Below are 24,380 nucleotides of genomic sequence, written 5' to 3'. Positions count from 1 at the left end.
TCCCAGTGCCAGACCTTGCTGTGGACCTCCAGCACCATCTGGCACTGTCCCCCGGCTCACGGGGAGTGGGAGGTTGCAGCATCATCTCAGCATGCTTTGCTTTCCTTCTCCTTGGGTAATTCCATCACACACACACTCCCACAGAGCCACAGGCAGGCGGAGATGCATTAAAAGCACTCCAAGGAGATGCAGTGGCCCCTCTGGGGCAGTGCTGCTGCCTGTGCCAGGCACTCAATGCTCCTGCTTGGTTTTCCCAATGGGCTGCAGCCTGGTTCTGAACTGAGGAAGAACCAGCCCTGCTTTGGAACCAAGGTGCTCAGCACTTTGTTTTTCCTTGCTGTTGAATGTGTGGCTCCAGGCCCTATTTACTGGTCCCCAGACAAGCCCTGTTCTCAAATGCTAATTTCCTAATAATTTTTTTTCCGGTGGCATTCATTACCTCATAATGTGCCTCCTTCACAAACATTAATTAACTCATCTTCACAAGGTGCCTGCAGCAGCAGAGAGGCACGGATGGCCTTGCTTCCAGCCCTTCTGAGGCACAGAGTGTTCCAGCATCCTACTGAGGGCTGGCCTAAGGCAAGCTTGCTGCAAGAGTAGGAGAGAGGGGGAGCCTTGCTCAAGTGTGTATGTATCTAAGGAGCCCCCCATAACCCCTCAGGTAGTGACAAAGTGCCCTACCTGTAGTCAGAAGGAGATACACTAGCTGGGTATTATTCCCTGTCCTTTCTGACATCCAAGGCACTGGACTGGGACCACAGCTTCTGGTACCTTGGGTTCAGTATCCCAGTGAAACAAAAGGGGACATCTCCATCCTCTTTGTAAATCCTGCAGCCTGCTCAGAGCACGACCACAGTGAACTAGATTTATGGTGGCAGAGGGTGGCTTCTCCATTGCCTGGAATGAGACCCCAAACAACACAGCAAAAGCAAAACTACAGAGAGCTGAGATCCTAACTTTCTATTTTTAAGTAACCTGCTTTATCAATTAGAAGCAAAATAAATAAGAAGTAGCCAGTAGTCACAAAGGGACCTGTTCAGACCACAGAAGAAGATAGCAATGGGTGATGCAGACTCTATTGCCATATGCTACCCTAGAGAGGGAGCAGGGCAAGTTAGGTTAGACATCCAGGCAAGAGGTGTGTGACATGTTCCCTTTGTCCCTGAACTGCAGAGATCAAGGTGTGTCCACCCTGGGTTTTTGCAGGTCTGATTCACTCAGTGCTTTCTGGTGTGGAGGATATGAAAAATTGACGTTTGTGGCACAGCAGGCAGCTTGACTATGGCATGATACTATCAGAGACATGGTGCAAACCACCATCCCTCTGTAAAGGGAATATATGTGAGGAATAATGGGAAGGACACTGCAAATGGAAAACAACAACCCTGAAATGTGTAGTGGTGTGCTCCTGCTCTGTACTGCTGTGCTTACCAGAAACCCATCCTTGGTTTATAGGTCCTCTCACATTTGGACTCCAGACACTTCTCTGCTTTTAGTATTTATTTCTATGTGCACAGATGCATAGTGACAGTCAGACTCTAATTATACATCCCTATTTAGAAACATAGTATTTCCCAAAATATGGCATTTCAAGTGTCTTGCTATGGTAATTGGTGGTTTTGGTAATTTTGAGATTACAGATGTAACAATTATTGCACATCATTTTTCTGCTAGTTGGAAAAAAACTTTGTCTTCTTTTGGAGGAGAGGAAGGTAATTGGCCACTTATTTTTATATTTTGGCTTGTTATGCTGAGAAGAAGGGACATATAATAACACAGGGTCTCATTTCACTTTTTCTGTCTTGTCTTAGGGTGTGCATTCACTTTCACTAACCAAAGGTCCCTTTCAGGTGTTTCAAAATTTCTCCCTCAATATAGCTTATATACAATCACCATACATTTCATAATTAATACCTTGATAAAATGTCTTTTAGGGTGATATCTTTCTTCATTAAACCCGCCATTTTTCTAACACTGAATCAAACTTGATGTCTTTTGCTATTACAACTCTAACCCCATTTGTACTGCAGGTAGAGTAAACTTGGAGGATTACTTTGTCATAGAATCATGGAATAGTTTGAGTTGGAAGCAACCTTAAAGATCACCTAGTTCTACCTTCCTGCTGTGGGCAGCGATGGCTTTCACTAGACCAGGTTGTTAAAAGCCCCCTCAACCTGGCCTTGAACACTTCCAGAGAAGCTGTGGCATCCACAGCTTCTTTGTGCATCCTGTTCCAGTGCTGGGGGCATCCACAGCTTCTTTGTGCAGCCTGTTCCAGTGCCTCACAACCCTCACAGTAAAGAATTTCTTCGCTATTTCAAATCTAAATCTACCCTCTTTGAGCCTAAAGCCATTTTATCAAGCAGCATCTCTAACCTCTCTAATGTTATTTTTTTTAGCTCTGTTAGAGCAGCAGTAACAAAATACCCTTTAAGTTGTTGTCTTTGTTCTTTAAATCATAGTATACAATGGAGCTGAGATGAGTGTAGGTGGACCATCATTCCATGCAATATTAGATTGCTCTGGGGGTAAGTTCTGAGCAATGAAATGTTCAAATAAATAAATTGTAGCCCACAAAATCCTCTTATCCTTCTACTGTGTTATTCTCTTCTAAACCTCAGCTGATTTCACGGTCACAACTGCAGTATCATCAAGATGCCTCCAAAGCAACAATTACAACGTTTTTTGCAGCTGCAGAATATGGCTTTTACTTTTGTGCCACTTTACACTGTTCACAATTGCCTTCATCCCTTCTGTGCTCACAGTTCATACAAAATCTCTGGGAATTAATTTTTCTGTGGTATGTACGTCTCTTATAAATTTGGTGTCTCTAAACACTAAGGTACCAATCATCATGAAGAAAATACCTATGCATAAGCAGTCAGGCTATGACAGATTTTTAAAGAGGCTATTGGAGATTTCAAATATTTCTTCATGACAAATCCTTGGGATTTAAGTAGAAATCTATTAATTTATTTAAATCCATTAATTTTAACTGTATTGCCAACGTCCATAATTTGTCATTAAAGCTGTACATCATAGACGCTCATCTGTCCAAACATTTCAGCTGTGGTTTTGTTGCCCATTTTATCACTGCCCAACATGTACGGCAAATTTTAGAAGCTTAAAAATTAAAGTTCTTAGAGATAGGTAATACTAGCTCTTATGATAAGACCCGATCAACTGTTTTGAAATTGTGCCACTCCTTGGCACTAATTCCAGATTGCTCCTGGAGGGGCTCCTTTCTGCAGCCTGCAGAGAAGGTGTGCAGGTGTTCAAAAGAAGTAAACAGGTAAAATACACCACAACAGCATTAAAAAAGGTCTCCTAGTCTCCCTTCCTTAGCTTTCAAGCTGATGTGAGCTTGCTGTTGTCATTGTGGAATGCAGGGGTAGGTACGTTCCCATACCACTCTTGCGGGAAATTGGGAGCATTTTCCAGGGACTCCCAGATCCCGTGGCTCTGGTCTGTCAGCCCATCCTATCATTGGCTCTGTGAGATGAAGGCTACACGGTCCCAGCTGGGACCCATGGTACTCTCCAGTTCATTATTGGAGGGTGTCCTGGTTTTGGTCAGAAGAAGCTGCCCCAAAGCTGCTTCTTTCCGTAAGCACATCCCAAAGAGCCTCTTTCAAGTGCCTCTAAATTGGGCTGGAAATTACCGCTGAGATAAACATCTAACACAGACTCTTGTGGTTTGCAACCAATATCCAGGATCACTCAGGCAACGTGGGAAAAGATGAAGTGGTGAGGGTCAGCCCAAATCTCACAGCTAGAGGGCAAATCACAGCAGTACTTCTGCATCTGGGGCCATATAGTGAACCACGCGGAGGAATCCATCTGCCTAGGAGAATCCAGTAAAGAAGGTTCACTTAAGGCCTATATCAGCATCATTTTATGGTCCTACAAAAGATGTGGAGGCAACACTGAGGAGGTAACATGAGGCTGGGATTGCTGAGAGACAAGGCAGAGCAGGAGCCATCAAAAGGAGTTTTTGTCAAATGGCAGCCTGGCAGGCAACATAGCTGATGTTGTTAGTAAGTAAATCAGCTGATAAGTTATGATAATCACCGAGCTAAAATGTGCTTTCAGAAACCCTACACATCTATCTAGTGTATGCTCAAGCAATTTGACTGTACCTCAGCATCTGACTGGTCCAACCAAGCCTGCCAAGGTGCGTTGCACTGGGAAAGGGTTTGGGATTACATGTCACCACGTTAAGAAACAATCTGTGAAAGGGAAGCTAACATTTATTCATAGCCAACTTTAATTTGTCCAAAATAGCACAGGTTTTAAGTTCTTAAAGCTCCTGGGTGTTTAATTTATTTAATACATTTTAAATGCTTGATGGTGTATTAAACATTCAAAGATTTTCCCTTCCTCATAGTGATGAGGGTCTGAGAGGAGATTAAAAGTCGGATTTGAGGCCATTGTTATGTAATTGGACTTGTTTGGCCTTTTGTTAGCCAGTGCAATTGCTCCCTTGCACCTGTCCATGCAGTGTGATTTATAATTCAGCACAGAATACACAGGTTTTCTTGTCTCCACATAATTGCTCAAATTTTTATTTGTCAAGTGTCGTAGATCACAAGCATTTTCAGTTCTGCACAGGCAGGCAAATGCTGCCTAAAATAACCCACATCCTGCAATTCTTCCCTCAGGAGCTTATCCATGAACATTTTCAGTGTACCGATTAATGAGACCAAGCTTTCCCCTCACACTCATCTGATTAGAATATTTAAAGGAATACTAGACAAATTCAAATTGTCTGGTAAGTATTGGGCATGCTCTTCTCTGTATTAGCTAGCTCTTGTTCATCTTGATAGAAGATGGTGAGGAAATCTCAATAAATCAGAAATCTGCTGCTGTCTAAGTCAGGAATGCTCTTCTGAAGGCGAAGAGGAAGGGGACAAGCTTTACCAGGTAACAGATAGGTGTCAGGTCAGACCAAATATTTTGAAACAAGCAATGAAATTGGCAGCAAAGCTACTATACAGTGCAAGACAAAGAAGTATCGGTTGCAACAGGATTTTAAAAAAAAATTGCCTGTCAAAATGGTCTAAAGGTCAAATGGAGAACGGGAAGACCCAGCACGAGAATTCCAGGGTTTGACATGAAACCCTGCTACCCACCCTTTGTTGTAGTGATAAGCATGGCAGATATTTGGTAATGGGATGTCAGAGCAGGCATCAGGCACTCCCCATTTCAGCTGCTCATATGTGTATCACACAGATTCTTCTTGACAAAGTCAATGGTCTCTCTTCATCTGCTTATCATTTTGGATACCAGCTGCACTCTTAAACCCAGGACTAATCTATTTATTCCTAGGAGTGGTATAAAATTCATGAGGATGCAGAGTGAGCTGCATCCAAATGGGCCACTCAGGCTAATAGTTAAGAAAGAAAAACATTTCCTCTACAACCATGATTTAGGAACCCAAATACTTGTATATATGAATATGAAGTCAATAGGCAGATATGTCTGCTATGCTCAGGACATGTAAGCAGGGAAGCAGGGAAGGAGTGAATACAGTGACTTCTGTTGAAACTACAGCTCTCACAAATACATATCAATATCCTAACTTTAAAATAAATGGATGTGCCTCTTCATCCTCTGCAACCTTTAGCCTCTTGAAATTCTGTGAATCACCATCTCTTTGTGAAGCTGTGAAATGCTGTCAGTGACCTTTTGGAAATGGGTAAGAGAAAGGCTGGTTTCTGAGTTTACAGAGGCAGCCTGGAGCTGAAACACAACTGCTGATCCTGTCAGCAGCACCCGTGTCATGTCCCAGGTTACAGAAACAAAAAGGAACTTCCTGAAGACCGAAGCACTCCCTTAGCATAAAGCAAACTTCTTGGCAAGCCTTCCACTGCTGCACTTGCTAGCAGATTGTACACCTTTTCCCCAGTCCTAGTAACCTTTCTGTGAGGATGGGCTGAGTCTGAGGGGGAGTTTCAGCTGCTTTGCACCAGCCAAGATGAAAGAAGTGAGGCTGGGGAAGTGAGTGGTACAAAGAGCAAGAGCTAGACTTTCTTATTGGAAATCTCTCCCTTTATTTTAAATATATAGGTAAATATTTTGTACCTGTAGTAAGAAATGGTACTGTGCATCCTAAGAAGAACTTTCAATCCCACAACTTTCTTCTGATTTTCCTGTTAAGATAGACAAGTGGCATGTGGATAGGATGTGTTTCTAGTGCAGTCAGTAGTGATCACAAGTAGGATGCAGCTGCTCAACCAAAACATAATTATTTAATCTCACGATCAGGAGAAAACCCTGATAAAACAATACTGACTAAGGAGGGAAAGTTTAGAGCTCTACAGATGAATGCTGAGTAGGAATGAGACAAGCTGCCTGGAGGTCTCCATGGAAGGGCCCACATGAGATGACAGTGACATCCTGGTCTCACCACACACCTCTGGGGGCTTCTTATCCTCCTGTAGAGATGTCCCCTCTGCAGTGGACCCTGGCACCTGTGGGGCGGAAGGAGGTGGCAGGAGGACCATTGAAAATGTGGGGTTTGATCACAGCTATTTGAATGTGAAAGTATTAATGATCCTACCGGGTTTGGGAGCTGAGGTGTGAACCTCTATCCAGTTACCATGGCTGATGGGACCCTGAGCCTCTGTTGGCTGGCTGAGCTCCCCTGCAGCACCTCAGGCTGCCCTGGGCTTTCCGCACTGCCCATCCAATCAAAAGGGGTGGGAGGAGGAGAAGGGAGAAGGAAGATGAGAAGGCCAGAAGAGATTCCTTGAGAAGGAAGTGCAGGGCAGACAATGGAGTAATACAGTCACAAACGAGCAGGCAACCGAGCCACATGCATGCAAAGTGCCCGGATCAGCTCCTGTCCTTCCAGGTATGGAGAGGCTGCTCTGAGTGATGATTTCACCAGCATGTGGGAGACATGCTAAAGAAGTTTCTCTTTAATCCACAAGCAAGGCACAAATAGTTTCTGATGGAAAATAATATTAAAAGTGTTGATTTTTACAGAAAAAAACCCCAACATCCATTAATCAAACAAATGGCACTCTCAGGAACTGAGCAGTGTGGGGCTGCAGATAAATTGCAGGAGTTGTCTGTTCCCCCTCTATCTTTTAGCATTTCAGAATGGACATAATAGCCAGTTTTATTATTTGCCAGCCCTGTAGGTTGGACTTGAAATGCAATTAAAATAGCACTTGAGAGAGCCATACATTTTAATTAATGGCCCGCATTGCTGAGAAGTTCGAAAACAAAGAGAGCATTGCCCACTAGGAATGAATAAATCAAGACAGATGTGTTCCTGGGTGTCCATACATCAATATGACGACATAATCTAGTAGAGCAAGAAACCCATCTCTGCTGTAATATCACTCGTTTTGCTTCAAAAATTCAGCGCAATGGGTGCATATGATAAGAGGGGTGCCAGCCTAACAGCCTCAGGTTTTAAAATTGGGATGAAATATCTCTAAGGGAATGCTGTTCTGCTGCAGGGCTCCAAAACCAACAGGAGTCCCCATGAGATTCAGCCTGCCCAGATCCCCTCCCCACTCTGCTGCTTCTCCTTTTTTAGGTTCCACATTCTGGAGCTCTGGCCCTGAACTGCCAAACTGGTGGCTAAAATGTAGCAATCCCAGGTGTGGGTGACACCTAAGAGTGGTGTGAAAAAGGTGTGAGCACTGTGGTATAAAGTCTGGGGTTTGCTCCAGCTCAACACCCTTGCTCTCTCCCAAAAGCAAGGACATTGCCAGGAAACTCTGCTGCTCCCAATGGCATTGCTCCCATGGACAGCTTGGATGCAGTGGTTCTCTTTTTGTATACATATAGTAAGCATGTGTAAATATATATGTATATATTTATTCCAAAGACTGGTGCCAGACATGTTTTAAGCATAGGTCTGGACTTAAGTATTTTACATGATGATTATCTTGTACATAACATTTACTGAGAAACATATTGAAACACTGAAAAACAAGCAATGCTAGTAAATTTTGCTAAATAAAGAGTAAAATGGGAAGTGGCTCACATGATATAAGTTACAGAGACTTTCAAGAGTTTGTATATCCACCCACACATCACATACTAGTCATGATTTTGGCTAAGGATCAGGGGCTACATAGAAGAGCTTTTTAAAGAGGGAAAACAAAACTGAAGCAGAAAAAAAAGGTGGCACACATATTAGTAAAAGCAGAAATGGAAATAAGAGACAGGAAAAATGCAAACCTGTCGACTATTTTAAAACACATTTAGAGACCTCAAAAGTACAGAGCACAGAGTTAAAAATTTGAAGAGCGCAGCATTGTTTTAGCTAAATCTGTCTTTCCTGAGCTATGGAAACTCCAGGAAAAACTAGCAAAAGAAAGGTACTTATGAAACAAGATAAAAGAGAAAATTGGCTGTTGTCAGTATGAGATAATGAGCCTTCACAGAAATATGCTGAGCTGCCTGTCCCCTTTTTCAACTCTTTGTGAATCTGCCCTTTTTGGACAAAATGTGGGCAATCTTTGGGACTATAATCCAACAGCAGCCTCTGATCTAGGCATCTTCAGCAAAACACAGGAAGGACTGGGATAGAGAAATGAGAAAATACCACTTCATGAGTCAGTAGTACTCCTGTATTCAAATGTTTTAGACCGTTTTGGTCACCTAATCTTTAAACATGAGGTGATGATGATAACCTTCAGTGAAGGGTCAGCAAACAAATGAACACAGGGAAAATATCTTCTTACTTCTACCTTGAGGTAGAAGTAGCTGGAGGCTTTCTATTCACCTTGAAAGATAAGTCCAGCATTCAACACTCGTTCTATGTCATGGATACCCAGCAAAGCACAAGCTGACCTTTCTTCCACCTTTGCAGATGTCCTCCCCTGAGCAGCGTCCCAAGAGGGACACCAACACAGCTGCCACAGCAGCCAGCTGCCACAGACAGGGACAAAAAGGGGTTTAAATGCTTGTGCAGCCTTTGGTAAGATTGTGCACTGGTAGAAACCATCTAAGAGAAGAAACTGCAACGTGCTGGATTTAAGAAAATATCCAAAAGCTACCGAGAACACCCAAATATTGAAAGAATCATGGAATGTGCTGAGTTGGAAGGGACACGTGAGGATCACTGAGTCTAACTCCTGGCCCTACACCATCCCCAAGAGTCACACCATGTGCCCAAGAGTATTGTCCCAATATTTCTTGGGCTCTGTCAGGCTAGGTGCTGTGACCCCTTACCTGGGGTGCCCAACCACCCTCTGTGGGAAGAACCTTATGCAACCTAAACCTCCTCTGACACAACTTCAGGCCATTCCCTCGGGTCCTGTCACCACAGAGAAGAGATCAATGTCTGCTCTTATGCTATATCCATTGTTTGAGATGTATGGATTTTATGGTGGGCAAATATCAACTATCTGTTTCTCTCCTTAACCCTGAAGATAAAAAAAAATCAGATTTTTATTTTTCATATATTCCCATCTTGGAAATACCCAGACAGTAAGTTACCAGTGTTGGCAGATGGGACAATTGACTCTTCCCGTGGCCATTGCTTCTGCAGTTTGCTCACACCACATTACTGAGCAATCCAGCACTGTCAGCCCATTTAGCACAATGTCTAGAATGAGGTGCCAGAGGGGCTGTGGGCAGGCATAAGAACCCCTCTGCCTGATCTGCAGGTCTCGACTAGTCAGGAGATAGAGACCTCTCCCAAGGAAGTTGTTGGCACATATTTTCAGGAGGGGAGTTACATGTGCACTTGTTGGAGGCATTGGGGACAAAGTAAAAAGAGATTTTTGCAGCCCGCCTTCTATCCCTTCTGCTTTTTCATTAAACATGGCTGGAAAACATTTCCCAAGTGGAAAACACTTTTCTGTATTTTTTTTCCCTCAGCACTTAATAGCTCTTTAAAATTGTGTCACTAAGGCTTTCAGCAACTGGTAGTAAGATGTGTCCACTTCCATTTATGCCTGAGATCAGAAAAGGGTGGGTGTCCATTAATCCACACCTGTGTATTCACTAGGGAAGCAGCAAAGATTAAGTTCCCTGTCTTTTGGGAAGTCTTCTTGAGTGTGCAGATTTCCTCCTGCCAGAATCTGAGCAGAAACAGAAATATTGTGTTGTCACTCAGACCCGTGCAGCAAAGTCCAGACAGGCGCCTTACCAGCCCCATTCATTTTCTGAGGCATCAAAAAGCAGGAAGGGGGGAAATGCACATGAAAAGAGATTAATGCTGAAACAAAGGGACCTAATTAGAGTGAAAGCAGGGAATCTACATGAAACAAAAAGACACTGTGTAATTACTAAAATAACTAATATGTTGCTTTATAAACCATGACGAGCCATGCATTTAGGGTTATTCTGTATTCTGAACTTTGATTGACTCACATATTTGTGTCTTTATCGACAATTCTTATAGCAAGACAAAGCAAATTCAGTCAATCTGAGCCTCCAAATCTATGTACAATCATTGATGCTGAGGAGAGAATTCTCTTCTCTATTGATCAAAGACTGAAGGTGAACTTGAATTTCCAAGAACTTGAGACAGTCTGAATGAGAATTTCCAGTGAAAGTGTCATGAGCCTTTGGATCAAGTATCCAAGGTGACATACAGAAAATAAGGATATATCCTTACCAGACAGCTTCTTTTGTTATCTGTCCATACTGCTGTGGGCATCAGACCTGACTGTGTTCCCATCCCACTGACCACCTTCTGGATGTTCACTGGTTTTGCCCTGCCTGTTCTGCAGGTGAGAATCATCTAGGGGCATAACTGGTAAAGAAACGACAAGTACACACAGCCAGTGTGCTAGAGAAATGGGGAAAATTCAGTATCCTGAACTAAAAGTAGATAAAATCTATTCACCCACAGTTACTCTTGACTATACCTTTGCTTTATCCCTGAGTTTTGAATCTGATCTGAAGGTGTATTTCAACAGAGTATTTGCAATGGGACATAATGGAGAGCGAGCTAAATACTGGGATGGGGGGGAAGGATTTCCTGTTTGCTTATTGCTAATAAGGATTTCAGGGGTGCAGGCAAGCCCCCTGCATCCCCCCAGGACCTTCGGGCTTGGTCCTCTTGACCCATGGCAGTGAATCAGCATTTCTTCAGCATTCTACAGACTAATGGTAAAGCAGCCAAGGCTTGGGCTGTCCCCAGGAAACTTGGACTTTTGGGAAAAGAAGGAAAAAAGGATACCAGGCTGATCCATTGCTAAGGCAGAGGATCCCTTTGCAGGAGCATGAACTATGTCGGTAAGACCTGAGGTTTTCCTGTGGGAAAGTTCAGGGCCTGAACAGGTTAACTCAGAAAAAATGTATTAGATCTTTAGAAAAAGAATTGGTGGGCAGCTCTGCTCTGTGAAACAGAAAGAATACCCAGCACAAGGCTGGATAATCCTCTGATATTTTGAAGAAATTGTGCCCCCTGCTGATTTAATTAGTTTTTTTTTAGCCTCAGCTCTAAACCTGGTGAGAGCATTCAAACATACTGATTAGTAGTCAAGGTCAATAACTCAGATGTCCTGCTGGATAGTAAAAATCTTCTCTTTCAACACTGAAATAAGATGCTTATTATTGATTTGTTGGAAGCAGAAAGCAAAAGATGAATGGCATATCCTTGCAGGGCCAGCATTCTGAGGCCATGTCTAGCATTTTACATGTCCTTTGTAGCATTTAATGAGGAAATAAAAGCCTGGAATAAAACAAGCAGAAATTTGTGACCAAGGGATTTCGTGGGTTTATAAAGCCTCTGTTTGTGTCTTATTTGCATGGTAAAATTATCTAATTTTCTAGCAAAAAAGAACAGTCATTGACTACCCATTTAAACTGATCATGACTGATTAACAAAAAACCCCAGATCTCTGTAGTGCAACAATCACTGATGTTTTATGAGATGGGTGGTTATACCACGGTATCACTTCAAGTCTCTCAATGGCCAGCAGTATGAAAAAATGGACTTTTTTTTTCCATGAAACCTCATCTGTGCTGAACCAACTTGCAGGGATATCACCCCAAACGCAGGTCAGACAGCAAAAGAAAGAAAGAAAGAAAGGAAGAAATCCCAGCAATGTTCTGTCACAGGTATGTGAACTGGACTCCAGCCAGCCCCACATCCAGCAGAGTGGGGCTGGATATGGGCTCACACTTCCCAGGAAAGGTCAACAATTTCCCCCGTTTCCCATTGCCCCATTTCCACCTGGCAGTTTGGGGCCACTGGAGCTGTGGTACAGATGTGGTCCTGATGGATTTAAGCTCGTCCAACCTTTCTTTCCTCTAAAATCCTACTGAGAGTGCTTTCCGGTGCTGCCCTGTGCTCTGCTATTGTTAATGCAACGATCAGGGACATTTTCTTTTGGCTTCCCTCTCCCAGCCGCTAGACCGCGAACTGTCTCCACTAGGAGGTCATTGAGTACCCTCTAGTGGATATTTTGGAAAACATATCGCAGTTCTTTATTGGCCCCTGGAGCCTTGGCAGCAGCTCTCTGGAAAGCCTTATGTTTATAGTTAAGGTTCACAGGGGATGGATTACAGAAAGCACAGCACATACCAACAGTTGCAAACCCTTACAAGAGCTCCTTCTCTTTAGTTAAATCAATCATGAAGGGCAAATAAGATTAAAAATCAATACTTCCAGACAAACTGCTTGATTTTTTTAAAAATCTGGTAGATGTGTACAAGGCCAAAAATACCTGTAAAGAAAATCAATCTGCCAATAGCACTCAATTTCAGTTTTTGGATTAGCCTGAGATGGAAATGGGTGCCTGACCTGTAGCATCCAAGGACAGGCTCCCGGGAGAAACAAGAATATATCCCTAAAATTGGCTTCCTTATCCTTTATTTATTAGCTTTATGATGATTATCTGGGAGTTTTTCCTAAATTAGTTAATGCATTTGCTTTTTGTTTCCCATGATCTCTATGTGGTAGGTTAACCTTCCCAAACATCCTAAATCCCTCCTGGCTGCTCACTCACTCATACCCTTATCCTCAGAAAATGTATGAGAAAGGTCTTGAGTCACAGGAAGGACAGGGAGCTTGGTAACTTGCCAGTTAGCATCACAGGCAGACTGCAAGTGATGGAGGTGGGTGAACATATTTTGAGTTGCCAATTAAAATAGATTCAGGCAGTGGAAAACAAAAAGAAACATTAAAATAATACCTTTCTTCTCGCACTTCTCACAGGCTCAGCTTCATCCCCAACTCTTCTACTTCCTTTCATCCCCAGCCTGCACAGGGAGATGTGGGAACAGAAGTTGGGGTCAGTCCAGAAAAGCTGCTCTTTCCTTCTCATGCTTTTCCCCTGCTCCAGCATGGGCTCCTCCCTGGGCTGCAGGTCTTCTGCACAAACCTTCTCTGGTGTGGATCCTCCTCAGTGCAGTGGATATGTGCTTCAGCTCCTGGAGTACCTCCTCCCCCTCTCCCTTCCTTCTCCTCTTCTGCCCTTGGTGTCCCCTCTGCTGTTTCTCATTTTTTCCTCCTCCCCTGCCAATCCAGTGTTATCTGTTCTTTCTGATACAACTTACCAGTAACATTTCCACTGAAGTGTTGAGCTGCATTATTTTCTTTTCTGTCATCTGTCAGTCCAGTCTTGTCAGCCGGCAGTCTTGTCAGTTTGTCTTGAGTTGGTGTCAGACTAAATGTTGTGCCATTAGCATGTTCATCTTTATGCCTTTTATCAGTGGCTTAATGCTAATGCTCTGTAAGACTTCAGGAATTTCCCTGGTACACCAGGGTGTTCTCAAAATGAAGATGAGTAGGGCAATTATATTGTTGGCAGATTTTCCAGGCCTCCCAAGTATGTTGCAAGACTTAAACCTGCAGATCCTTAATGTCCTTGCTTATAACTTAGCAGCTAAAAAATATAACTTATTTCATTATGCTTGAAAATACCATCATGCTTCTTTCTAAAAGTGTAAGAGAAATCTCTGTTTATCTGTCTACTCCTTGCTTATAACTTAGCAGCTAAAAAAATATAACTTCATTATGCTTGAAAATACCATCATGCTTCTTTCTAAAAGTGTAAGAGAAATCTCTGTTTATCTGTCTATTTATTCTTACCCATCTCCTTAGTAGGATGTCACTGCTGCCTGCTGGTTTTCAGGTTTCTATCAGGCTTTTCCCTTTGCATGTCCCATTTCCCTTCTGGAAAGCACAAGTTCTGTGCTTGTCTGTTGGATATTTCATAAAGAATATAGACCTCTGTATGCACAGCTTAAAAGGCTTTGGGGCTGTCCTGGTAGCATGTTGTAAGTTCGCCTCCTTTTTTAACATCTCTTCTTGTGAAGCTTTTGGCCGTGGCTCCTGGAGATGGGCCTCATGTCCTCTGTTCTTATGCAAAATTCTGAATTTTCAATTTCTGAACCATCCTGGTGGGTGAGGTTTTGCTTTTTTTTTCTGGAAACCACCATTACTCACAGAAGGTAGCTGGCTCTCAGTTTGTCAAGTTTTAAAGAAAAGCAGACTGTCTCTATGTGCATGTTGGCAAAAGGTGGGCCAGCTGAGCCTCAAACCCTCTCCCTTACCTCTTATTTCAGATCCTCCAAGGTTCACCCTCTTCACTAACAGCTGAGACACCTCCAAACCCCTTCTGCCCAGTTCCTGGTTTAGTCAAGGTGTCCAAAGAGTGAATGTTTGGAAAGGCACACTTTCAGTAATGGGAAGGGGTTATCTGAGAATCTTCTTGGTCATTAAAAATTGGTCCTGACTTGAGCAGGAAATTGGGTCAGAAGATTGCCAGAGAGACCTCGTAGGTTAAATTGTTCTATAATTCTATACAAAAATAAGGTTTATCACTTAGTAAGCTGTCTGAAAGTATTAAAGAAGCAAAGACAGGGTACAGGATGAAACATATGACATAATTATATTGTCAAAAAACTTTATTCTTTTAAATTTTATTTTCTGAAGTAAAAAGTCTACAGGAAGTGTGTAATGATTCTTTAAAAATGTTCTATTCCCTAATCCAATGATAATTTCAGTACCTTTGAAGGTTTGACAGTCTGCAGTGCTAGTGCCCAGGGATGCAGCCAGCACAGGATGACGTACATTTCTTCGTGGGCTCCTCTGTTACACAGAACCTGTCCTCTCTGGTAAGTGAGACACTGATAACACTGCTGTTTTGAAAGCAGTGAGTCACTTGCATTTGCTAATAATACATTCAAAAATCTGTGCCATTTCCGGCTCTGTTTTAGCCAGGGCTCTGAGACCTACCAGACACTGTGGGGCTGCAGGAGGAAGTTGTCCAGCACCAGCAAATTATAAAGGTGCTTTTCTGAGGAACTGGCCTCAAAATGCACATAGCCTTGTCTTGTCAGAGAGCTCTGCACATCTCCCCCTTGTGCTGCCTCTCCAGAGTTAGTGAGTCCATGGGCTTAGCTTTGAGAGTGTAGTGGTGAATGAGGGAGGACTTTTTTTCCCTTTCACTTACTCCACTTTCATGTGGTATTGGAAAACAGGGTGTATTGTGTTTGCGTTGTGAGATTTTGGTAGCAGGGGTCTACAGGGTCTAGTGGCTTCTGTGAGAAGTTGCTAGAAACCTTCCCCATGCCCAACAGAACCAATGGCAGCCAGCTGCAGGATGGACCTGCTGCTGGCCAAACTGAGACCATTGGTGACCATAGTGGCTCTGCTGCCATAACACATTTAAGGAGGGGGAAAATTTACTGCCCAGGAGCAAATTTTGGCCAGAGAGGAGTGAGAACATGGGAGAGGAACAACTCTGCAGACACCAAGATCCCTGAAGAAGTGGGGGAGGAGGTGCTCCAGGTGCCAGAGCAGAGATTCCCCTGCAGCCTTTAGTGCAGACTGGTGAGGTGGCTGTGCCCCTGCTGTTCATGGAGGTCCGTGGCTGGAGCAAAGATCCACCTGCAGCCCCTGGAAGATCCCACATTGGAGCAGGGCAAGAGTGTAAGGAGGCCCCTTTGGAGGAGGAAGGAGAGGCAGAAACCATATGATAAATTGATTGCAGCCCTCATTCCCTGTGCCCCTGTGCCACTGCCAGGAAGGAAGTAGAGGAATCAGGAGTGAAGTTCAGCCTGGGAAGAAGGGAGGGGTGGGAAGACATGGTTTTAAATTTGTTTTTATTTTGCATTTCCCTACTCTGGTGTTAATTGGCAATAAATTAAACTAATTTCCCCAAGCTGAGTCTGTTTTGCCCAGGACAGGAATTGGTGAGTGATCTCTCCCTGCCCGTATCTTGACCCATGAGCTGTTCATTGCATTTTCTCTCCTCTGCCTCAGCAAAGGGGGGGAGTGATAGAGGGGCTTTGGTGGGCACTGTGTATCCAACCAGGGTGAACCCACCACCTAGGGATGTGCCAGCTCAAGCACTAAGCAGACAAGCTATTTTACAGAGCAAGCAGCAGTGGTTTTTTTCTGTGTGATTTCAAGCATGAGCAACAAACATGTATAGCAAAAAATAAATTGGCTTAGCCAGCGCTTCAAAGGGTGTGAGCTGCCACCCATGGTAATTTCAGAGTGATTCCTGCCGACTTCCCCTTTGCAAAAGGTCTTTTGAATGAGTCATACTCTCACCTACCGATGTTCCTGGCTTCTAAAAACCACACCACTAACCCTTTGCCTTGGACCCAAAATTTCCAAATTGCTATTAAAAGGTGCTTGTATGTATGCATGTGTGTGTGTTTGAAAGACAGTCCAAGAGACAGGTCTGGCAGTGGAAAGTCACCATCCTCCCTGGCCTTACTCATCTCCCTCATGCTTGCTTTTCCCCTTGAAGGGATGGAGTGTGTCCTCCCTACCCACAGGCACCAGCTGAGACACAGAACTCTCCATCTCTTCCTGGGAAGAGGTGCCTTGCCCTTTCCTGATTAGACTGCATACTTGTGATGCTGACCCAAACAGAAAGCCAGGATGAGCAGGCACTTCCTCCTCCTGCTCTACTACTGGCCTGAGGAGGGAGGCACCATGTTTCCAAACTCTCCTCTCCTTCTTCTGGATCCCCCATACCAGCTCAGATGTTCCCCATTTAAAGAACTTTCAAAATCTTTTCTAAAATGTATCACTAGTTTTGGTTTCAATTAGCACCGATGACAATTACTACTTTTGAAAAAGCACAAGGATCTCCCCATCTCTCCAGGCCTGCAAATGAAACTGCAAGGCACTGGCATGGTGGGTGGCAGTGCTTCCCATGGCAGCAGTCCTGTGAAGCCAAGCTTTCCCAATGCCTCCAGTGACTGATCCACTTAGGAAAGCAGCTCTTCTGGTTATGTTAACTCTTTAATCCTTTTCTCTACCTTTCCAGAAATGACAACTTTTCTGTTTGCACCTCCATTGCATCACCACTCCCCTCTACAGCTGCCCTGCATTTTTTTGTCTAACAGCATGTAATTAATCAGCTCAGTTTGTAATAAAATATGACGCCCATTTAATAGACTGAGTCACTGGTAGAGCCAAGCAGAATGAGCTGATGGGAAGGATGGCAGGGGAGATAACAAGGGCTGTCAGCACGCGAGGGGCAGGCCTGCCTTGCACAGCCAGTGCTCTTCAGGGCAGCCTGGGCGACACCAAGACCAAACCTGCTCATGTTTTCCTGTTGCTTGGTGAGCTTTTGGCATGTTTTCCTGCCTGAGCCAGTGCTGCTGCAGCAGGAGCCAGACTGGTTGATAAGAGATGGGCATGAGCTGAGGGTTAGGCTGGGAATGAAGAAACACAGAGAATGGGTGGAGAGGTGACTGCCAGCCCTGTGGGGACACTCATCCTCTGGACAAGGTGAAGGAGTTGAACCCCATGTGTTGATGAGCCACCAGTCTCATCCCTGAGCAGTTGCTGGCTTTTCAAAACACTTCCATATGTAGGGTTTTTTGTTGCTGGCTGCGGTACTGTCACAGCATTACTCTTCATTAGAGGGTGATAAAATACTTATATAAAAACACCTCATAAAACTAGCTGATCATTGACATTGTACTACTTCACGTGCTCTGGAGTTTCAGGACAGAGGAGTTCTGTCACGTTATAAAAATCTCCCTCCTGTGGCTCAGAGACAGTCAAAGCTAGGAAAGGCTTTTGGGATTCCACACAGGCAGCTAAACTGGTGTATCTGGGAATGCTCATGAATAACACCAGAAAGATGCTGGACATTTTACAATTTACTTTTCAAGAGCTGTAGAAAAAGTAAAAAGTGCAGCACCATGATTGTGAAGGTGGGTGTCCATGTGTGTACATCTAGACATATGTAGCAAAAAGAAACATTTTCTGGTTTTCTGGCTAACACAAGTGCTGCTATGCTGGAAGCTTTTTAAGCAAAATGATTTTAGCTCCATTTCCAGGAATTATGAATATTTCCATGTGACTGCTTTTCAGCTGTTTGTTAGAAAATGCTTATCCAGAGTTTTTTTATGATGTAAGCTAATTACATCCCAAATTAAAAAAGACTTTATTAATGAATAAGATAGAGGGATTTGGCATTTGATTTCAGCACTCAGCACAATTCCTGTTTAATGCTGTGCAAACTAATTCAGTCTCTTATCCCAGACCAGAAACTACAAAAGCTGTGACGGTACAAATCACGCGTTGCAGCACGTTCATCGCACGAGAAGATTCAGGGTGCTCTGGGCATGGGCAGGAGAGCAAAAGCTCTGCCAGCTCTCGGTGTTTCTCCACACCACCATGTCCCAGGAGGCAGCAGTGGCTGCAGGATCTCATTTCCAGCCCTGCAGTGTGACAAGTTCTGCACTGAGCTTGCAGATGCAGCACTAACCGTGTATTAGCCTGCCACACTGCAGAAGGAACAGGATCAAAGGAGAGAGTCATCCTTATCCAAGTCCTTGCAAGTCTTGTTTCTGGTTGTTTACCAGGTATTCCAGCCACTTTGTAAATGTCTCTTTATTTTTTTTTTCCCTTGGAAAAAAAAAAACTAACAAAGAGCTAGGACTAACACAAATTACCTACTGTGCTTTTTACTGTTGAATTAATAATCTCCTTACTTTATAGCTCTGCCAGGAGGGATAACACTATTGTTAAGGCATGACACCACACTGCAGAAAGAGTGTCTGCTCAAAACTTGTTTAGTCCTCTCATCCTTGTCTGTAAATCACTGGAAAACATACAAAACCTCTCACAGTTTGCACAGTGGACATTCAAAATAAACTGTAAGTCTTCTTATGTCTCCTTTCCCTGTTAAGGTAGGGAATACCCCAAGGCTAAACAACTGAGAGTGGTCTTTTACCAATGTTGAGGAGCTCTGGAAAGATCAGCTTTTGCTTTTGTGGTAGGCACCTGCCAGAAAAGCCATTTTAAGATTGCCCATCAGTTCTAAAGCCGTGGAGGTGGAGCTGCAGAAACGCCCTCCCTACTGATGCCAGAACATTATTTTGCTCTTCCTTAGAAAACATCAGCAGTTAGGAAGGGCTCCAAGTTTTCCCAAGGAAACACTGTAATGAAGTGGATCATCCAGCTGTCTGTGCCTTCACCACCACTCACCTGTATTCATCCCTTCATCCTGCAATCTGGTGACAGCTCGCAGGTTGTGCAAACCTGCTGAATTCAAGTGCCACCCAAAAAATGTTTTGCAAGTGGATGCAGTTTCTAGATATGGGAATCTTCACTTTCCCCGCTAAATCACCTGGAACAGATATTCAACATCTGCTATTTTTATTCATTTAAAGTGCTGCTCAGTCAATCCCATTAGTCCTCAAAGGTAAACCAGTCCCAAGAAATAGGATTGAGCGCTGATGAGAATATTATGAGAATATATATTAAGATTTTAAAAGTGGATCAGGGCTGAATATTGCCATGATTTCTTATGCTTTCAACTTGCATAGGACAGCAGGGCCATCCCACTGGGAGTGGATGAATTCCTCCCTGCCAACACAAAATGCTCCTTTTACTATGGAATTTCCAGTTTCAAGACCTGAAATTCTTGCATAAACGTTCAGATTGCATTATAACAGCTGAAAAAAAAATAAATTAAGAAATATAGTTAATTATCCCACCCTCACCTCTGATTGAGTGTATCATCAATCTCTTCTCTGAAGCATTCTTCACAACTCTAATGGCTATTTTATCTAGGCATCAAAGAGCAACAGGCTCCAGCTGGGAATTTAAAACCTGATACTTATTTTCTTAATATAAATAGCATTAATAAGCAAAAATGAGGGCACTTCTTAATTTGATTGCTTTAGCTACTACAGTAGAAGAGGGCACAAAAAAACCAGTAAGATAACCTCAATGAGCACAGATCAGGGATTTACTTTTCTTTACCTTATTCCTCAATGCTGAAAGACATGACAAAGTTGTATTGAATGAAATGATTTTTAAAACTTATTGACATCAAGGAAATAGATCACAAGCAATCTGTTGAGTTTTTTCATGTCTTTTCCCGAATTCCTAGTTCTTAAACATAGCTTCTGCAGCTAATAATCTCTATCCTGGCCTAGTCACTGTGCTGAAAAACAGCTGTTAACTATATTGACTTTGTGGCAGATTATGGAATTCTTTTAAATTTCTAATTTAGATCCAGAATGGACTGCTCACCCGGTCACAATGATGTTGAGAACTAATCTTGGTGTCTGGCATTATGTTTATAATGGGAATTTTGCTCAGTGAAGGAGGCACTGCACAGCATTCTGCTGCTGTTTTAACAAACAAAGAATTACATTGCCTCAAGATGTCATGCTGCCAAAATTGCTACACCAAAAATTAAATTGAGAACAGAGTCTCAAATCCTTTGCTTGGCTGAAACATCATGTTATTTTCAGCATCCTTGCAATGCAAAAGCAAGCAGAAGACTAATGCTTTGTGCATCTCTTTTTTCCTACATGCTCCTACTCCCTATGAAAACATGCATCAAGACATAATGTGAAGAAAATATAAAGAGTATTTTTGTCAGATGAAAATACCCACTTATTCCCCCAGTCAGTTAAAATTCCTAACAAAACACATTACACAGTAAATGAATTCCTTTTACTTAGTGCATTTCCTACGGATCTTCTAATACTTGCCCTGAACTGCAGAGAGCCCAGTGCTGCTCCTTGGTAGCCAGTGGCTGGACCAGAGGCTGGCAAACTCAGACTCAAGGTGTTGAAAGAATGAAAAATGGTCTCACTGCCAAAAATGTGCTGAAATATATTTTGAAAGGCACCCTGTGAGTCTAAGCATGAAAAAAAAAGACAGGCTTTCTTAATTTGGAATTGAAATTGTTGTTCTAATGGTTCAGCTCAAAGATTTTAGTAAATCAATCCCTCTGTAGCTTTCAGTGGGCTTCAGACAACACCTTCTGGACCCAGGAGATTTTATAGACCTCTGAGACAGGCAACTTATGCCAACTGCTTATCAAGATGGTACTACATGGGTATTCCACAGTTCTGGTGCAACTAGAGGCATTAAAGAGAGTTTGAGTTACAAGCATTTCACATACAAGTCTCATATCTCATCCCTTATCAAAAGCAGATTTAATAGTGTCATAAAGCAAGAAAAAAATCACCCATGCACTGGTCTGCAGCACAAAGTGGAGTTTTCTCTGTAAGAATTCTGCCTCAGACAACAGGTTGTAGGTTCAAAATATGTTGCCACTTCTAGTACTTTACTAAAGTAATTACACCTTCATTGTAAAGTCTTCAAAAAAAAAAACCAAAACCAAAACAATAAACCAACAAAAAAACAAAACAAAACAAAACAAAAAAAAAAACAAAACAAAAAACCCCCACCACACACAAGAAAAACAACAAAACAACAACAACAACAACAAAGAATACAAAACAAAACCAAAAAAAACACCCACCACCCAACCCAAAGTGGAAAAAATTTAAATGTTTTGGTCCTTATTTTTCTATTATACTCCAAAGTTCCTAGTGTGCAATGTGAGGTCTAGATGGTAAGTAAATTTTATAAATTCTGTTAGCATCATGGACTATCCTTAGTGAAATTCTCACTGAAATAAGTGAAACTTCACTTAGAGAAGACCAAAAATCATCAAAAGTCACAATGGGGGACTTTACCTGTGCAAGAAAACTTACCTGACTTTAAAATAAAAATACCCAAAAGTCAGATTTATATAAAAATCCGGTATTTATTAAATTGCCATCAGAGAAGAGCTCAGTATAAAATCTCTAACAAGGTGATTTTATAGTGCAGTAAACTCTCTGTTTCTCACAGCCAAAACTCTGGTTATGAATGTACAGTGTGCCTATAAAATACAAAACTAGAGTTTGTCCTTGTAGCCCCATATTTGCTAAGCAGGAAGACAAAATTTAATAAAAGCTGTTTCTTCTATTAGTTTAGTGTGTCCAGAACACCCAGTTTTGAGATCATGAAATGAAAGATATTGTTACTACTCAACCTGCTCACAATGCATGGCCATTATTTGGCATTTCAGACTGCAAGAAAAGCCACTTCACATGCCTCAGTGACAAATCACAGCAGTAAACTATTCCCTGAACACATCACAGTCTTCATCCAAGGAGCCACTCTAGCAGAGCAGAAAGGCATGCACAGATAAAGTGACTGAAGTGGGCAAAGAGGAAAACGGGGGAATTTTTCAGTAAAGAGCTACCTATTACCTAAAATCTCATTTTCTGAGTAATTCCTAACAATGTGGTAGGTTTTTTCCTATGTAATTGGAGCATTTCCAGCATAGCTGGTTTATGTCAAGCACCTGAGAGCTGAAAAGTATTCTGGGCTCTTTACAAGTACTGCATCCAAGGACACATTTTCTTCAAACTCTGTACCTCATGCTGTCAGCAGAAAATGTACCCACATCCCCACCTTCCAAATTTGATGTCTTGAGAATAGGTAGAACTACAAAAAAACCCCCCATTCTTCCTTGGCCCAGGGACTTCTGTGCCATCTGCCAAATTTGTGGCAACCAGGTCTGACACCAATTTCCAGGTGAGAATCTGTTTTCAGTAAGGAAAATTCCTATCAGGCTGGGTAGACCCAGACTGCTGTACCTTGTGCACAAGAACAGTATTTGAGGTGAACCCAGTGTACCAAATGGTGCCATGGATATGAAACCCTTGACTGTAAAACACCCCAAAGTTTATTTTAACATTTTACTCACTTGCAGTTGCTACAAGATCTTCCTATGACATACATCCCACTCTGGAATAATTTAGTAAGCAAACACCTGACCTGAAAATACATGTACAAAAAAGAAAAAAAGCAGTAACAGAAGTTCTGCAAAAATAGGGTTTTTTAGCAGCTATACAGCAGTTTTCAGCTTTGGAGGACTTTGTGTTACTGCAAGAAGCTGCTCAGAAGCTCTGAAGATAATGAGAAAATACAGAGTCCTGCCAGTGCAGGAGTATGATGTTTGTCATTACTTTCACTCCAAGTATTTGTAGTTAGATAAATCACTGTCTTGTCATTTAAGACAAAGCAAACTTTCATGTACATCAGAATGTACTTATGCACAAGTACACTACTTGTATACCATTACAGCATCTGTAATGAAAACAACAACAGTGACAGGTATAGTAATTTAACTCCTGCAACATCTAGGTGCAACAGCAAACACTAGAGGAGCAATTACCTCATGTTTTCTAGCTTTTGGCCCAAGTTGTTTCTTGTATTTCTCTAGTTTTCTCCCATAAACACACTCCAAAAAATACTAGCATAACAGTGGTTTTTTTGTCAAATAAATTAATGTTACAGCAAGAACAATAGCTACCTAGCTACCACTGCAAGAACAATAGCTCTCCAGCTAAAGATAAGGACTGAAAACACTTTGAACCATTTCAAAAATCAAAGATTTCTTTTTGTTTAGCAGACTAAAACCTACCTGATATTGATTTGACAGATAGCAGTGATGCCATACAAGCTTGTATCAATTCCCACCTACTGAATCAAAATGCAAACTGGGTTTTTCCCCCCAGCAGCACTGACTGCGTGGTGCTCTGGCAGGAACTGCCAGCACTGTTTTATAGTGTGGACTGACTGGGGCCTGGATGATCAAGGGATATAAACTTGCCCATCAATAAGTATCTTTGTAATTAAGTCAAATGTGATGTCACTGACATGTCAGGCAGTCAGCCGAAGTGTGCCTGCATTCATGGGGTGACCTAGAAGTCCCAACCATAAGAAAAGCCACTGAAAGGCACTAGTCCATAGAAGGCACTGCCTTCAAAGCTGTCTTTGAGTACCTGCTTCATGTATGTCTGAGAGCAGCCCACATTCACTCAATGCTTTGAGCTGAGCAATAAAACAGGTAATAAAACCCTTTCCCCACCAAACCCCTATTTCCCAGATGTTCAGAAGCAAGCGACACAAAAAAGAAAATCGAACATCAGAGGATCCAGTCTATTCTATCCAATCACCCCATAAATCTGATTTGACCACGTTCTTATTTTTAATTATTAATATGGTGGAGAATAGAGTTATGAGAAAGATGTGTGCAGAGAGAGCCTATCCCAGCATGTGTTAAATCATCTCAAGGACAAATCCTGTTCTGAACACTTGGTGTATTTTCTGAT

Source organism: Passer montanus, unplaced genomic scaffold, assembly GCF_014805655.1.
Source record: "Passer montanus isolate IOZ18808 unplaced genomic scaffold, ASM1480565v1 scaffold11, whole genome shotgun sequence".
NCBI classification, from domain to species: Eukaryota; Metazoa; Chordata; class Aves; order Passeriformes; family Passeridae; genus Passer; species Passer montanus.
The sequence above is the reverse complement of the archived record's forward strand: the minus strand, read 5'-3'. Positions refer to the sequence as shown.